Genomic DNA, 13709 nt, shown 5'->3' on the forward strand with positions numbered 1-13709 from the left:
TTTGCCTTTTAATAATCACTTTCGAATAATCTCGAAAAATTAAAATGTATCTATCCTCCAAACCCTTGAACATACATTGTCGAGAGTCTGACATGAAGTTGACATATGCGTTCCCTCAAAGTGACATAAGGTTTGTCTCTCAGATGCCTACAGATCGGGAGATATTTGCCTTTTAAAAATTGACTTTCAAATAATCTCGAAAAATTAAAATGTCTCTATCGTCCAAACCCTTGGACATACATTGACGAGATTCCGACATGCAGTTGACATATACGTTCCCTCAAAGTGACATAAGTTTTGTTTCTCAGATGCCTACAGATCGGGAGATATTTGCCATTTAAAAATTGACTTTCGAATAATCTCGAAAAATTAAAATGTCCCTATCGTCCAAACCCTTGGACATACATAGACGAGATTCTGACATGAAGTTGACATATACGTTCCCACAAAGTAACATAAGTTTTGTCTCTCAGATTCCTACAGATCGGGATATATTTGCCTTTTAAAAATTGACTTTCGAATAATCTCGAAAAATTAAGATGTCTATATCCTCCAAACCCTTGCACATACATTGACGTGACTCTGACATGAAGTTGACATATACGTTCCCTCAATATGACATAAGGTTTGTCTCAGATTCCTACAGATCGGGAGATATTTGCCTTTTCAAAAATTGACTTTCGAATAATCTCGAAAAATGAAAATGTCTCTATCCTCCAAACCCTTGGACATACATTGACGAGACTCTGACATGAAGTTGACGTATGCGTTCTCTCAAAGTGACATAAGGTTTGTCTGTCAGATGTCTACAGATCGGGAGATATTTGCCTTTTCAAAAATTGACTTTCGAATAATCTCGAAAAATGAAAATGTCTCTATCCTCCAAACCCATGGACATACATTGACGAGACTCTGACATGAAGTTGACGTATGCGTTCTCTCAAAGTGACATAAGGTTTGTCTGTCAGATGTCTACAGATCGGGAGATATTTGCCTTTAAATAATTCACTTTCGAATAATCTCGAAAAATTCAAATGTCTCTATCTTCCAAACCCTTGGACATACATTGACGAGACTCTGACATGAAGTTGACGTATGCGTTCTCTCAAAGTGACATAACGATTGTCTCTCAGATGTCTACAGATCGGGAGATATTTGCCTTTTAAAAATTGACTTTCGAATAATGTCGAAAAATTAAAATGTCTCTATCGTCCAAAACCTTGGACATACATTGACCAGACTCTGACATGAAGTTGACATATGCGTTCCCTCAAAGTGACATAAGGTTTGTCTCTCAGATGCCTACAGATCGGGAGATATTTGCCTTTCAAAAATTGACTTTCGAGTAATCTCTAAAAATTTAAATGTCTCTATCCTCCAAACCCTTGGACATACATTGACGTGACTCTGACAGCAAGTTGACATATACGTTCCCTCAAATTGACATAAGTTTTGTCTCTCAGATTCCTACAGATCGGGAGATATTTGCCTTTTAATAATTGACTTTCGAATAATATCTAAAAATTTAAATGTCTCTATGCTCCAAACTCTTCGACATACATTGACGTGACTCTGACAGAACATTTACATATACGTTCCCTCAAAGTGACATAAGTTTTGTCTCTCAGATTCCTACAGATCGGGAGATATTTGCCTTTTAACAATTGACTTTCGAATAATCTCTAAAAATTTAAATGTCTCTATCCTCCAAACCCTTGGACATACATTGACGTGACCTTGACAGGAAGTTGACATATATGTTCCCTCAAAGTGACATTAGTTTTGTCTCTTAGATTCCTACAGATCGGGAGATATTTTTCCTTTTAAGAATTGACTTTAGAACAATCTCGAAAAATTAAAATGTCTCTATCGTCCAAACCCTTTGACCTACATCGACGAGATTCTGACATGAAGTTGACATATACGTTCCCTCAAAGTGACATAAGTTTTGTCTCTCAGATTCCTACAGATCGGGAGATATTTGCCTTTTAATAATTGACTTGCGAATAATCTCGAAGAATTAAAATGTCTCTATCCTCCAAACCCTTGGACATACATAGGCGTGACTCTGACAGGACGTTGACATATACGTTCCCTCAAAGTGACATAAGTTTTGCCTCTCAGATTAATACAGATCGGGAGATATTTGCCTTTAAAAATTGACTTTCGAATAATCTCTAAAAATTTAAATGTCTCTATCCTCCAAACCCTTCGACATACATTGGCGTGACTATGACATGAAGTTGACATATATGTACCATCAAAGTGACAAAAGTTTTGTCTCTCAGATTAATACAGATCGGGAGATATTTGCCTATTCAGAAATTGAGTTTCGAATAATCTCGAAAAATTTAAATGTCTCTATCCTCCAAACCCTTGGACATACATTGACGAGACTCTAACATGAAGTTGACATATGCGTTCCCTCAAAGTGACATAAGGTTTGTCTCTCAGATGCCAACAGATCGGGAGATATTTGCCTTTTAAAAATTGACTTTCGAATAATCTCGAAAAATTAAAATGTCTCTATCGTCCAAAACCTTGGACTTACATTGACGAGACTCTTCCATGAAGTTGACATATGCGTTCCCTCAAAGTGATATAAGGTTTGTCTCTCAGATGCCTACAGATCGGGAGATATTTGCCTTTTAAAAATTGACTTCCAAATAATCTCGAAAAATTAAAATGTCTCTATCGTCCAAACACTTGGACATACAATTACGATATTCTGACATGTAGTTAACATATGCGTTCCCTCAAAGTGACATAAGTTTTGTCCCTCAGATTCCTACAGATCGGAAGATATTTGCCTTTTAATAATTGACTTTCGAATAATCTCTAAAAATTTAAATGTCTCTATCCTCCAAACCCTTTGACATACATTGACGTGACTCTGACATGAAGTTGACATATATGTTCCCTCAAAGTGACATTAGTTTTGTCTCTCAGATTCCTACAGATCGGGAGATATTTGCCTTTTAATAATCACTTTCGAATAATCTCGAAAAATTAAAATGTATCTATCCTCCAAACCCTTGAACATACATTGTCGAGAGTCTGACATGAAGTTGACATACGCGTTCCCTCAAAGTGACATAAGGTTTGTCTCTCAGATGCCTACAGATCGGGAGATATTTGCCTTTTAAAAATTGACTTTCAAATAATCTCGAAAAATTAAAATGTCTCTATCGTCCAAACCCTTGGACATACATTGACGAGATTCCGACATGCAGTTGACATATACGTTCCCTCAAAGTGACATAAGTTTTGTTTCTCAGATGCCTACAGATCGGGAGATATTTGCCATTTAAAAATTGACTTTCGAATAATCTCGAAAAATTAAAATGTCCCTATCGTCCAAACCCTTGGACATACATAGACGAGATTCTGACATGAAGTTGACATATACGTTCCCACAAAGTAACATAAGTTTTGTCTCTCAGATTCCTACAGATCGGGATATATTTGCCTTTTAAAAATTGACTTTCGAATAATCTCGAAAAATTAAGATGTCTATATCCTCCAAACCCTTGCACATACATTGACGTGACTCTGACATGAAGTTGACATATACGTTCCCTCAATATGACATAAGGTTTGTCTCAGATTCCTACAGATCGGGAGATATTTGCCTTTTCAAAAATTGACTTTCGAATAATCTCGAAAAATGAAAATGTCTCTATCCTCCAAACCCTTGGACATACATTGACGAGACTCTGACATGAAGTTGACGTATGCGTTCTCTCAAAGTGACATAAGGTTTGTCTGTCAGATGTCTACAGATCGGGAGATATTTGCCTTTTAATAATTCACTTTCGAATAATCTCGAAAAATTTAAATGTCTCTATCCTCCAAACCCTTGGACATACATTGACGAGACTCTGACATGAAGTTGACGTAAGCGTTCTCTCAAAGTGACATAAGGATTGTCTCTCAGATGTCTACAGATCGGGAGATATTTGTCTTTTAAAAATTGACTTTCGAATAATGTCGAAAAATTAAAATGTCTCTATCGTCCAAAACCTTGGACATACATTAACCAGACTCTGACATGAAGTTGACATATGCGTTCCCTCAAAGTGACATAAGGTTTGTCTCTCAGATGCCTACAGATCGGGAGATATTTGCCTTTTAATAATTCACTTTCGAATAATATCGAAAAATTAAAATGTCTCTATCCTCCAAACCCTTGAACATACATTGACGAGACTCTGACATGAAGTTGACATATGCGTTCCATCAAAGTGACATAAGGTTTGTCTCTCAGACGCCTACAGATCGGGAGATATTTGCCTTTTAAAAATTGACTTTCAAATAATCTCGAAAAATTTAAATGTCTCTATCGTCCAAACCCTTTGACATACATTGACGAGATTCTGACATGAAGTTGACATATACGTTCCCTCAAAGTGACATAAGTTTTGTTTCTCAGATGCCTACAGATCGGGAGATATTTGCCTTTTAAAAATTGACTTTCGAATAATGTTGAAAAATTAAAATGTCTCAATCGTCCAAAACCTTGGACATACATTGACCAGACTCTGACATGAAGTTGACATATGCGTTCCCTCAAAAGTGACATAAGGTTTGTCTCTCAGATGCCTACAGATCGGGAGATATTTGCCTTTCAAAAATTGACTTTCGAGTAATCTCTAAAAATTTAAATGTCTCTATCCTCCAAACCCTTGGACATACATTGACGTGACTCTGACAGCAAGTTGACATATACGTTCCCTCAAATTGACATAAGTTTTGTCTCTCAGATTCCTACAGATCGGGAGATATTTGCCTTTCAATAATTAACTTTCGAATAATATCTAAAAATTTAAATGTCTCTATGCTCCAAACCCTTCGACATACATTGACATGACTATGCCATGAAGTTGACGTATGCGTTCTCTCAAAGTGACATAAGGTTTGTCTCTCAGATGCCTACAGATTGGGAGATATTTGCCCTTACAAAAATTGACTTTCGAATAATCTCTAAAAATTTAAATGTCTCTATCCTCCAAACCCTTGGACATACATTGACGAGACTCTGACATGAAGTTGACATATGCGTTCCCTCAAAGTGACATTTGGTTTGTCTCTCAGATGCCTACAGATCGGGAGATATTTGCCTTTTAATAATTGACTTTCAAATAATCTCGAAAAATTTAAATGTCTCTATCGTCCAAAGCCTTGGACATACATTGACGAGATTCTGACATGAAGTTAACATATACGTTCCCTCAAAGTGACATAAGTTTTGTCTCTCAGATTCCTACAGATCGGGAGATATTTGCCTTTTAAAAATTGACTTTCGAATAATCTCTATAAATTTAAATGTCTCTATCCTCCAAACCCTTCGACATACATTGACGTGACTCTGACAGAACATTTACATATACGTTCCCTCAAAGTGACATAAGTTTTGTCTCTCAGATTCCTACAGATCGGGAGATATTTGCCTTTAAAAATTGACTTTCGAATAATCTCTAAAAATTTAAATGTCTCTATCCTCCAAACCCTTGGACATACATTGACGTGACCTTGACAGGAAGTTGACATATACGTTCCCTCAAAGTGACATAAGTTTTGTCTCTCAGATTCCTACAGATCGGGAGATATTTGCCTTTTAAAAATTGACTTTCGAATAATCTCTAAAAATTTAAGTGTCTCTATCCTCCAAACCCTTCGACATACATTGACGTGACTATGACATGATGTTGACATATACGTTCCCTCAAAGTGACATAAGTTTTGTCTCTCAGATTAATACAGATTCAAAAATTGACTTTCGAATAATCTCTAAAAATTTAAATGTCTCTATCCTCCAAACCCTTGGACATACATTGACGTGACTCTGACATGAAGTTGACATATGCGTTCCCTCAATGTGACATAAGTTTTGTCTCTCAGATTAATACAGATCGGGAGATATTTGCCTTTAAAAATTGACTTTCGAATAATCTCTAAAAATTTAAATGTCTCTATCCTCCAAACCCTTCGACATACATTGACGTGACTATGACATGAAGTTGACATATATGTACCATCAAAGTGACAAAAGTTTTGTCTCTCAGATTAATACAGATCGGGAGATATTTGCCTTTTCAAAAATTGAGTTTCGAATAATCTCGAAAAATTTAAATGTCTCTATCCTCCAAACCCTTGGACATACATTGACGAGACTCTAACATGAAGTTGACATATGCGTTCCCTCAAAGTGACATAAGGTTTGTCTCTCAGATGCCTACAGATCGGGAGATATTTGCCTTTTAAAAATTGACTTTCGAATAATCTCGAAAAATTAAAATGTCTCTATCGTCCAAAACCTTGGACTTACATTGACGAGACTCTTCCATGAAGTTGACATATGCGTTCCCTCAAAGTGATATAAGGTTTGTCTCTCAGATTCCAACAGATCGGGAGATATTTGCCTTTTAAAAATTTACTTCCTAATAATCTCGAAAAATTAAAATGTCTCTATCGTCCAAACACTTGGACATACAATTACGAGATTCTGACATGTAGTTAACATATGCGTTCCCTCAAAGTGACATAAGTTTTGTCTCTCAGATTCCTACAGATCGGGAGATATTTGCCTTTTAAAAATTGACTTTCGAATAATCTCGTAAAATTAAAATTTCTCTATCCTCCAAACCCTTGGACATACAATGACGTGACTCTGACAGGACATTTACATATACGTTCCCTTAAAGTGACATAAGTTTTGTCCCTCAGATTCCTACAGATCGGAAGATATTTGCCTTTTAATAATTCACTTTCGAATAATCTCGAAAAATTAAAATGACTCTATCCTCCAAACCCTTGAACATACATTGACGAGAGTCTGACATGAAGTTGACATATGCGTTCCCTCAAAGTGACATAAGGTTTGTCTCTCAGATGCCTACAGATCGGAAGATATTTGCCTTTTAATAATTGACTTTCGAATAATCTCTAAAAATTTAAATGTCTCTATCCTCCAAACCCTTTGACATACATTGACGTGACTCTGACATGAAGTTGACATATATGTTCCCTCAAAGTGACATTAGTTTTGTCTCTCAGATTCCTACAGATCGGGATATATTTGCCTTTTAAAAATTGACTTTCGAATAATCTCGAAAAATTAAGATGTCTATATCCTCCAAACCCTTGCACATACATTGACGTGACTCTGACATGCAGTTGACATATACGTTCCCTCAAAATGACATAAGGTTTGTCTCAGATTCCTACAGATCGGGAGATATTTGCCTTTTCAAAAATTGACTTTCGAATAATCTCGAAAAATGAAAATGTCTCTATCCTCCAAACCCTTGGACATACATTGACGAGACACTGACATGAAGTTGACGTATGCGTTCTCTCATCGTGACATAAGGTTTGTCTGTCAGATGTCTACAGATCGGGAGATATTTGCCTTTTAATAATTCACTTTCGAATAATCTCGAAAAATTTAAATGTCTCTATCCTCCAAACCCTTGGACATACATTGACGAGACTCTGACATGAAGTTGACGTATGCGTTCTCTCAAAGTGACATAAGGATTGTCTCTCAGATGTCTACAGATCGGGAGATATTTGTCTTTTAAAAATTGACTTTCGAATAATGTCGAAAAATTAAAATGTCTCTATCGTCCAAAACCTTGGACATACATTAACCAGACTCTGACATGAAGTTGACATATGCGTTCCCTCAAAGTGACATAAGGTTTGTCTCTCAGATGCCTACAGATCGGGAGATATTTGCCTTTTAATAATTCACTTTCGAATAATATCGAAAAATTAAAATGTCTCTATCCTCCAAACCCTTGAACATACATTGACGAGACTCTGACATGAAGTTGACATATGCGTTCCATCAAAGTGACATAAGGTTTGTCTCTCAGACGCCTACAGATCGGGAGATATTTGCCTTTTAAAAATTGACTTTCAAATAATCTCGAAAAATTTAAATGTCTCTATCGTCCAAACCCTTGGACATACATTGACGAGATTCTGACATGAAGTTGACATACACGTTCCCTCAAAGTGACATAAGTTTTGTTTCTCAGATGCCTACAGATCGGGAGATATTTGCCTTTTAAAAATTGACTTTCGAATAATGTCGAAGAATTAAAATGTCTCTATCGTCCAAAACCTTGGACATACATTGACCAGACTCTGACATGAAGTTGACATATGCGTTCCCTCAAAGTGACATAAGGTTTGTCTCTCAGATGCCTACAGATCGGGAGATATTTGCCTTTCAAAAATTGACTTTCGAGTAATCTCTAAAAATTTAAATGTCTCTATCCTCCAAACCCTTGGACATACATTGACGTGACTCTGACAGCAAGTTGACATATACGTTCCCTCAAATTGACATAAGTTTTGTCTCTCAGATTCCTACAGATCGGGAGATATTTGCCTTTTAATAATTAACTTTCGAATAATATCTAAAAATTTAAATGTCTCTATGCTCCAAACCCTTCGACATACATTGACATGACTATGCCATGAAGTTGACGTATGCGTTCTCTCAAAGTGACATAAGGTTTGTCTCTCAGATGCTTACAGATTGGGAGATATTTGCCTTTACAAAAATTGACTTTCGAATAATCTCTAAAAATTTAAATGTCTCTATCCTCCAAACCCTTGGACATACATTGACGAGACTCTGAGATGAAGTTGACATATGCGTTCCCTCAAAGTGACATTTGGTTTGTCTCTCAGATGCCTACAGATCGGGAGATATTTGCCTTTTAATAATTGACTTTCAAATAATCTCGAAAAATTTAAATGTCTCTATCGTCCAAAGCCTTGGACATACATTGACGAGATTCTGACATGAAGTTGACATATGCGTTCCCTCAAAGTGACATAAGGTTTGTCTCTCAGATGCCTACAGATCGGGAGATATTTGCCTTTTAAAAATTGACTTTCGAATAATCTCTAAAAATTTAAATGTCTCTATCCTCCAAACCCTTGGACATACATTGACGTGACTCTGACAGAACATTTACATATACGTTCCCTCAAAGTGACATAAGTTTTGTCTCTCAGATTCCTACAGATCGGGAGATATTTGCCTTTTAAGAATTGACTTTCGAATAATCTCTAAAAATTTAAATGTCTCTATCCTCCAAACCCTTGGACATACATTGACGTGACCTTGACAGGAAGTTGACATATACGTTCCCTCAAAGTGACATAAGTTTTGTCTTTCAGATTCCTACAGATCGGGAGATATTTGCCTTTTAAAAATTGACTTTCGAATAATCTTTAAAAATTTAAGTGTCTCTATCCTCCAAACCCTTCGACATACATTGACGTGACTATGACATGAAGTTGACATATACGTTCCCTCAAAGTGACATAAGTTTTGTCTCTCAGATTAATACAGATTCAAAAATTGACTTTCGAATAATCTCTAAAAATTTAAATGTCTCTATCCTCCAAACCCTTGGACATACATTGACGTGACTCTGACATGAAGTTGACATATGCGTTCCCTCAATGTGACATAAGTTTTGTCTCTCAGATTAATACAGATCGGGAGATATTTGCCTTTAAAAATTGACTTTCGAATAATCTCTAAAAATTTAAATGTCTCTATCCTCCAAACCCTTCGACATACATTGACGTGACTATGACATGAAGTTGACATATATGTACCATCAAAGTGACAAAAGTTTTGTCTCTCAGATTAATACAGATCGGGAGATATTTGCCTTTTCAAAAATTGAGTTTCGAATAATCTCGAAAAATTTAAATGTCTCTATCCTCCAAACCCTTGGACATACATTGACGAGACTCTAACATGAAGTTGACATATGCGTTCCCTCAAAGTGACATAAGGTTTGTCTCTCAGATGCCTACAGATCGGGAGATATTTGCCTTTTAAAAATTGACTTTCGAATAATCTCGAAAAATTAAAATGTCTCTATCGTCCAAAACCTTGGACTTACATTGACGAGACTCTTCCATGAAGTTGACATATGCGTTCCCTCAAAGTGATATAAGGTTTGTCTCTCAGATTCCTACAGATCGGGAGATATTTGCCTTTTAAAAATTTACTTCCAAATAATCTCGAAAAATTAAAATGTCTCTATCGTCCAAACACTTGGACATACAATTACGAGATTCTGACATGTAGTTAACATATGCGTTCCCTCAAAGTGACATAAGTTTTGTCTCTCAGATTCCTACAGATCGGGAGATATTTGCCTTTTAAAAATTGACTTTCGAATAATCTCGTAAAATTAAAATTTCTCTATCCTCCAAACCCTTGGACATACAATGACGTGACTCTGACAGGACATTTACATATACGTTCCCTTAAAGTGACACAAGTATTGTCCCTCAGATTCCTACAGATCGGAAGATATTTGCCTTTTAATAATTGACTTTCGAATAATCTCTAAAAATTTAAATGTCTCTATCCTCCAAACCCTTTGACATACATTGACGTGACTCTGACATGAAGTTGACATATATGTTCCCTCAAAGTGACATTAGTTTTGTCTCTCAGATTCCTACAGATCGGGAGATATTTGCCTTTTAATAATTCACTTTCGAATAATCTCGAAAAATTAAAATGACTCTATCCTCCAAACCCTTGAACATACATTGACGAGAGTCTGACATGAAGTTGACATATGCGTTCCCTCAAAGTGACATAAGGTTTGTCTCTCAGATGCCTACAGATCGTGAGATATTTGCCTTTTAAAAATTGACTTTCAAATAATCTCGAAAAATTAAAATGTCTCTATCGTCCAAACCCTTGGACATACATTGACGAGATTCCGACATGAAGTTGACATATACGTTCCCTCAAAGTGACATAAGTTTTGTTTCTCAGATGCCTACAGATCGGGATATATTTGCCTTTTAAAAATTGACTTTCGAATATTCTCGAAAAATTAAGATGTCTATATCCTCCAAACCCTTGCACATACATTGACGTGACTCTGACATGCAGTTGACATATACGTTCCCTCAAAATGACATAAGGTTTGTCTCAGATTCCTACAGATCGGGAGATATTTGCCTTTTCAAAAATTGACTTTCGAATAATCTCGAAAAATGAAAATGTCTCTATCCTCCAAACCCTTGGACATACATTGACGAGACTCTGACATGAAGTTGACGTATGCGTTCTCTCAAAGTGACATAAGGTTTGTCTGTCAGATGTCTACAGATCGGGAGATATTTGCCTTTTAATAATTCACTTTCGAATAATCTCGAAAAATTTAAATGTCTCTATCCTCCAAACCCTTGGACATACATTGACAAGACTCTGACATGGAGTTGACGTATGCGTTCTCTCAAAGTGACATAAGGATTGTCTCTCAGATGTCTACAGATCGGGACATATTTGCCTTTTAAAAATTGACTTTCGAATAATGTCGAAAAATTAAAATGTCTCTATCGTCCAAAACCATGGACATACATTGACGAGACTCTGACATGAAGTTGACGTATGCGTTCTCTCAAAGTGACATAAGGATTGTCTCTCAGATTCCTACAGATCGGGAGATATTTGCCTTTTAATAATTGACTTTCGAATAATATCTAAAAATTTAAATGTCTCTATCCTCCAAACACTTCGACATACATTGACGTGACTCTGCCAGGAAGTTGACATATACGTTCCCTCAAAGTGACATAAGTTTTGTCTCTCAGATTCCTACAGATCGGGAGATATTTGCCTTTTAAAAATTGACTTTCGAATAATCTCTATAAATTTAAATGTCTCTGTCCTCCAAACCCTTCTACATACATTGACGTGACTCTGACATGAAGTTGACATATATGTTCCCTCAAAGTGACATAAGTTTTGTCTCTCAGCTTCCTACAGATCGGGAGATATTTGCCTTTTAATAATTCACTTTCGAATAATATCGAAAAATTAAAATGTCTCTATCCTCCAAACCCTTCGACATACATAGACGAGACTCTGACATGAAGTTGACATATACTTTCCCTCAAAGTGACATAAGGTTTGTCTGTCAGATGTCTACAGATCGGGAGATATTTGCCTTTTAATAATTTACTTTCGAATAATCTCGAAAAATTAAAATGTCCCTATCGTCCAAACCCTTGGACATACATTGACGAGATTCTGACATGTGGTTGACATATACGTTCCCTCAAAGTGACTTAAGTTTTGTTTCTCAGATTCCTACAGATCGGGAGATATTTGCCTTTTAAAAATTGACTTTCGAATAATCTCTAAACATTTAAATGTCTCTATCCTCCAAACCCTTGGACATACATTGACGTGACTCTGACAGGAAGTTGACATAAACGTTCCCTCAAAGTGACATAAGTTTTGTCTCTCAGATTCCTACAGATCGGGAGTTATTTGCCTTTTAATAATTGATTTTCGAATAATATCTAAAAATTTAAATGTTTCTATCCTCCAAACCCTTCGACATACATTGACATGACTATGCCATGAAGTTGACATATACGTTCCCTCAAAGTGACATAAGTTTTGTCTCTCAGATTAATACAGATCGGGAGATATTTGCCTTTTCAAAAATTGACTTTCGAATAATATCTAAAAATTTAAATGTCTCTATCCTCCAAACCCTTGGACATACATTGACGAGACTCTGACATGAAGTTGACGTATCCGTTCTCTCAAAGTGACATAAGGTTTGTCTCTCAGATGCCTACAGATCGGGAGATATTTGCCTTTTCAAAAATTGACTTTCGAATAATCTCTAAAAATTTAAATGTCTCTATCCTCCAAACCCTTGGACATACATTGACGAGACTCTGACATGGAGTTGACATATGCGTTCCCTCAAAGTGACATAAGGTTTGTCTTCAGATGTCTACAGATCGGGAGTTATTTGCCTTTTAAAAATTGACTTTCAAATAATCTCGAAAAATTTAAATGTCTCTATCGTCCAAAGCCTTGGACATACATTGACGAGATTCTGTCATGAAGTTAACATATACGTTCCCTCAAAGTGACATAAGTTTTGTATCTCACATTCCTACAGATCGGGAGATATTTGCATTTTAAAATTGACTTTCGAATAATCTCGTAAAATTAAAATTTCTCTATCCTCCAAACCCTTTGACATACATTGACGTGACTCTGACAGGACATTTACATATACGTTCCCTCAAAGTGACATAAGTTTTGTCTCTCAGATTCCTACAGATCGGGAGATATTTGCCTTTTAAAAATTGACTTTCGAATAATCTCTATAAATTTAAATGTCTCTATCCTCCAAACACTTCGACATACATTGACGTGACTCTGACAAGACATTTACATATACGTTCCCTCAAAGTGACATAAGGTTTGTCTCTCAGATTCCTACAGATCGGGAGATATTTGCCTTTTAAAAATTGACTTTCGAATAATCTCTAAAAATTTAAATGTCTCTATCCTCCAAACCCTTGGACATACATTGACGTGACTCTGACAGGAAGTTGACATATATGTTCCCTCAAAGTGACATTAGTTTTGTCTCTGATTCCCACAGATCGGGAGATATTTGCCTTTTGAAAAATTGACTTTCGAATAATCTCGAAAAATTAAGATGTCTCTCTCCTCCAAACCCTTGCACATACATTGACGTGACTCTAACATGAAGTTGACATATACGTTCCCTCAATGTGACATAAGGTTTGTCTCAGATTCCTACAGATCGTGAGATATTTGCCTTTTCAAAAATTGACATTCGAATAATCTCGAAAAATTCAAATGTCTC

This window comes from Zootermopsis nevadensis, unplaced genomic scaffold (genome assembly GCF_977971745.1).
Source record: "Zootermopsis nevadensis isolate Lab colony 2312 unplaced genomic scaffold, Znev_1.0 Znev_ptg000059l, whole genome shotgun sequence".
Classification (NCBI taxonomy): domain Eukaryota; kingdom Metazoa; phylum Arthropoda; class Insecta; order Blattodea; family Termopsidae; genus Zootermopsis; species Zootermopsis nevadensis.